The 5542-nt window shown below is 43.4% G+C and overlaps 1 non-coding gene across 1 annotated transcript; it reads left to right on the top strand.

Moving 5' to 3' along the window:
- Positions 1–332: 332 nt before the first annotated feature.
- Gm25484 lies at positions 333–439 on the top strand. The gene has a single exon (XR_003948533.1). It is a non-coding gene; the product is annotated as a U6 spliceosomal RNA (small nuclear RNA).
- Positions 440–5542: the final 5103 nt, after the last annotated feature.

Genomic DNA, 5542 nt, shown 5'->3' with positions numbered 1-5542 from the left:
TCCTGATCACTGGTCACGTGTTTTTCAGTTGTGCAGAGCTCAAGAAAAAAACAGTGATTATTCTTGTCACAATGGTTATTTTGGGGGTTACTCTTACTGATGAGGTGGGTATAGTTCCTGGCATATCACAAAATTGGCAGGCAAGCTCGGGTGCTTCCAAGAGGCCTATTATTGATCAGCAAACAGTAATTTAAAAAAAAATGGTGGGATGTACACCTTTAGTCCCAGCAGAGGCAGACAGATCTCTGAGTTTGAGGCCAGCCTGGTGTACAGAGTGAGTTCCAGGACAGCCAGGTCTACAGAGAGAAACCCTGCCTCAAAAAATCAATCAAGTGCTCGCTTCGGCAGCACATATACTAAAATTGGAACGATACAGAGAAGATTAGCATGGCCCCTGTGCAAGGATGACACGCAAATTCGTGAAGCGTTCCATATTTTTCAGGAATTCAAGGCCCATACCTAAACATGATAAAAAGCAATCTACAGCAAACCAGTAGCCAACATCAAAGTAAATGGAGAGAAGCTGGGAGCAATCCCACTAATCAGGGACTAGACAAGGCTGCCCACTTTCTCCCTACCTTTTCAACATAGTACTTGAAGTATTAGCCAGAGCAATTCGACAACAAAAGGAGATCAAGGGGATACAAATTGGAAAAGAGAAAGTCAAAATATCACTTTTTGCAGATGATATGATAGTATATATAAGTGACCCTAAAAATTCCACCAGAGAACTCCTAAACCTGATAAACAGCTTCGGTGAAGTAGCTGGATATAAAATTAACTCAAACAAGTCAATGGCCTTTCTCTATACAAAGAATAAACAGGCTGAGAAAGAAATTAGGGAAACAACACCCTTCTCAATAGTCACAAATAATATAAAATATCTCGGCGTGACTCTAACTAAGGAAGTGAAAGATCTGTATGATAAAAACTTCAAGTCTCTGAAGAAAGAAATTAAAGAAGATCTCAGAAGATGGAAAGATCTCCCATGCTCATGGATTGGCAGGATCAACATTCTAAAAATGGCTATCTTGCCAAAAGCAATCTACAGATTCAATGCAATCCCCATCAAAATTCCAACTCAATTCTTCAACGAATTAGAAAGAGCAATCTGCAATTTCATCTGGAATAACAAAAAACCTAGGATAGCAAAAACTCTTCTCAAGGATAAAAGAACCTCTGGTGGAATCACCATGCCTGACCTAAAGCTTTACTACAGAGCAATTGTGATAAAAACTGCATGGTACTGGTATAGAGACAGACAAGTAGACCAATGGAATAGAATTGAAGACCCAGAAATGAACCCACACACCTATGGTCACTTGATCTTCGACACTGGAGCTAAAACCATCCAGTGGAAGAAAGACAGCATTTTCAACAAATGGTGATGGCACAGCTGGTGGTTATCATGTAGAAGAATGCGAATCAATCCATACTTATCTCCTTGTACTAAGGTCAAATCTAAGTGGATCAAGGAACTTCACATAAAACCAGAGACACTGAAACTTATAGAGGAGAAAGTGGGGAAAAGCCTTGAAGATATGGGCACAGGGGAAAAATTCCTGAACAGAACAGCAATGGCTTGTGCTGTAAGATCGAGAATTGACAAATGGGACCTAATGAAACTCCAAAGTTTCTGCAAGGCAAAAGACACCGTCAATTAAACAAAAAGACCACCAACAGATTGGGAAAGGATCTTTACCTATCCTAAATCAGATATGGGACTAATATCCAACATATATAAAGAACTCAAGAAGGTGGACTTCAGAAAATCAAATAACCCCATTAAAAAATGGGGCTCAGAACTGAACAAAGAATTCTCACCTGAGGAATACCAAATGGCAGAGAAGCACCTGAAAAAATGTTCAACATCCTTAATCATCAGGGAAATGCAAATCAAAACAACCCTGAGATTCCACCTCACACCAGTCAGAATGGCTAAGATGAAAAATTCAGGTGACAGCAGATGCTGGCATGGATGTGGAGAAAGAGGAACACTCCTCCATTGTTGGTGGGATTGCAGGCTTGTACAACCACTCTGGAAATCAGTCTGGCAGTTCCTCAGAAAATTGGACATAGTACTACCGGAGGATCCAGCAATACCTCTCCTGGGCATATATCCAGAAGATGCCCCAACTGGTAAGAAGGACACATGCTCCACTATGTTCATAGCAGCCTTATTTATAATAGCCAGAAGCTGGAAAGAACCCAGATGCCCCTCAACAGAGGAATGGATACAGAAAATGTGGTACATCTACACAATGGAGTACTACTCAGCTATTAAAAAGAATGAATTTATGAAATTCTTAGCCAAATGGATGGACCTGGAGGGCATCATCCTGAGTGAGGTAACACATTCACAAAGGAACTCACACAATATGTACTCACTGATAAGTGGATATTAGCCCAAAACCTAAGATACCCAAGATATAAGATATAATTTCCTAAACACAAGAAACTCAAGAAAAATGAAGACTGAAGTGTGGACACTATGCCCCTCCTTAGAAGTGGGAACAAAACACCCATGGAAGGAGTTACAGAGACAAAGTTTGGAGCTGAGATGAAAGGATGGACCATGTAGAGACTGCCATATCCAGGGATCCACCCCATAATCAGCATCCAAACGCTGACACCATTGCATACACTAGCAAGATTTTATCGAAAGGACCCAAATGTAGCTGTCTATTGTGAGACTATGCCGGGACCTAGCAAACACAGAAGTGGATTCTCACAGTCAGCTAATGGATGGATCACAGGGCTCCCAATGGAGGAGCTAGAGAAAGTACCCAAGGAGCTAAAGGGATCTGCAACCCTATAGGTGGAACAACATTATGAACTTACCAGTACCCCAGAGCTCTTGACTCTAGCTGCATATGTATCAAAAGATGGCCTAGTCGGCCATCAGTGGAAAGAGAGGCCCATTGGTCTTGCAAACTTTATATGCCCCAGTACAGGAGAATGTCAGGGCCAAAAAGGGGGAGTGGGTGGGTAGGGGAGTGGGGGTGGGTGGGTATGGGGGACTTTTGGTATAGCATTGGAAATGTAAATGAGCTAAATACCTAATAAAAAATGGGAAAAAAATCAATCAATAACCAACTAAGCAATCCAAAACCCACACACACTAAACCTGACTACTATGGAACAAAAAGGTCAGGTGGATTTAAATATGAAGTCAGGCATGTGGGGTAGAGGGCAGAGATCGTAAAAAAAGAGACAGAGAGACAGAGATAAACAGAAAAAGATATATAGACAGGCAGACAGACAATTTCAGAAAGAGAGAGAAATTCAGATTGGATTTTAATGTTCTGTTTCAATTATAAAATCAGCTTACAATAGAAAGGCCCTAATAGCAGATGGGTTTCATATGTAGTTTGTTATGGGGACACTGAGTTTCACCAAGGACACAGGTCCTCTGGCTCCCAGTTTCTGCCCTTCCATCACCACCTTCCCCCTCAGGAGAAGGTCAGTGTGGAATTGACAGCTTCTGCTCTCTTCCCTTTGCCTTCTCCCCATTTTCCAAAAACCCTGTGTGGAATGGATCACCCAGCAGGCCTGGCCTCTGTGCATGGAGAGCCAGTTGGAAAGCAGGGTCCTGGGAGCCAGGACGCTTGGAGCATATTATTGCTATGGCAGGAACCATGGCCTTGCACAGAAATCCTGCTAGACACTTATGGGTTGGTGTGAGAGGGAACATAGTAGGTGCTCAGGTTGTTGCACCATTTGCCCTTCCTGGTGCTTTCAGCCCTGCTGGGTATTGCAGAGCTGAGCTCGATGCCACGTGTCCCGGCCTGCAGGACAGTGGAATCGGATCTGAGGAACCATCTGTGGAGAGAATGGGGGGGGGGGGGTAGAAAACAAAAACAGACAGCAAGTCAAAAACTCTGATCAAGTGACAAATTTTATTTTTATCAGGCAGGATTTATGCCCACAGAAGCAGGATATGGGGAGGGGAATGACTCAGAATTTCTTTGTTTCTGGAAGAACACACCCATTCCCAAAAGCAGGATATTGGCTAGATAAAAGGTTCAGCAGGAGAAACAGAATAAAATGTATTGCTGGGTACCTGTACACAAGATCTATAGCTATTTGTTCTTCTTAAAATATTTTTATTAGGTATTTTCCTCATTTACATTTCCAATGCTATCCCCAAACTCCCCCATACCCTCCCGCCCAATCCCCTACTCACCCACTCCCACTTTTTGGCCCTGGCTTTCCCCTGTACTGAGCCATATAAAGTTTGCAAGACCAAGGGGCCTCTCTTCCAAGTGATGGCCTAGGACATCTTCTGCTACATATGCAGCTAGAGACAAGAGCTCCGGGGGGTACTGGTTAGTTCATATTGTTGTTCCATCTATACGGTTGCAGTTCCCTTTAGCTCCTTGGGTACTTTCTCTAGCTCATCCATTGGGGGCCCTGTGATCCATCCAATAGCTGACTGTGAGCATCCACTTCTGTGTTTGCTAGGCCCCGGCATAGTCTCACAAGAGACAGCTATATCAGGGTCCTTGGGTAGTACTTTCCCACAGAGGCCTCAACTTTTTCCCACAGAAATCTCAACTAAGCTCATACTTTCCCACTAAGGCCAAGACTTTCTAAGTAAGCACTTATGGCTTTCAAGGCAGTTAACATTCAAACAGGGTTGCTCCCAACAGCCAGGAAGACTTTCCTACCCTGAGGCTTACAGAAAATTTGAAAATCAGGCCAGGGCTGGAGAGATGATGTGGCAGTTAAGAGCACTGGCTGTAGGCCAAGCTGGCCTCAAACTCAGAGATGCACCTGACTCTGCCTCCAGAGTGCTGAAAACTCATGATGAGTGCCTGGATCCCTGCCTATTTTTTTACTATATAAATACTTAGGTTTAAAGAAATCATCCATGCCAAGTTTACCATTTGCCTTATGCCATGACCCACAATGGGCTGGGCCCTCCCACATCAATCACTAATTAAGGAATCACCCTACAGGACTGCCTACAGCCTGATAACTTGGAGACATTTTCTCCATTGAGGTTCCCTGGTCTCAGATGACTCTAGCTTGTGTCAAGCTGACATAAAACTAGACAGGACTAGGTTTAATGTGGCTGCAGTCAGGTGGTGTTCCTGACCTCAGTCATCTTCAGAGCCTTCTGTATTCTGTCCACTGCCTGGGCTGCAGGATCTGAGCTTCTCCTTTCTCCTTCCTTCTCCATCTCTCTATAAGGTGTCTTGAGCCTTTGTTTTCTCTTTATGAAAGCTCAGAGTATCCAAATGTCTTATTGGAAGTTGAAGACTATGATGGCAAGGTTCCCAACCTAACTTGTTAATTCACTGAAGCCTGTTATTAAGAGCTACAGACATCTTACCATACCCAGCAAGGTCCCAACTGTTTGCAGCAGACACTGGTTAAGAACCTGGGTGCACTCTTTCTCAGTCCCTCCTTAATGTTGTTAAGGAGGTATTATAGGGTTTCCAACCATTGTGAACATGCAAATATGTCTTTATATAGCAACTGCAGTGGCCTGTGATGGTGGTCCCTTCTAAAAGATACATCTATGTCCCAATCTCTG

Source organism: Mus musculus, chromosome 9 (assembly GCF_000001635.26).
Source record: "Mus musculus strain C57BL/6J chromosome 9, GRCm38.p6 C57BL/6J".
Taxonomy (NCBI): domain Eukaryota; kingdom Metazoa; phylum Chordata; class Mammalia; order Rodentia; family Muridae; genus Mus; species Mus musculus.
This window is presented reverse-complemented; position numbering and strand designations above follow the sequence as displayed.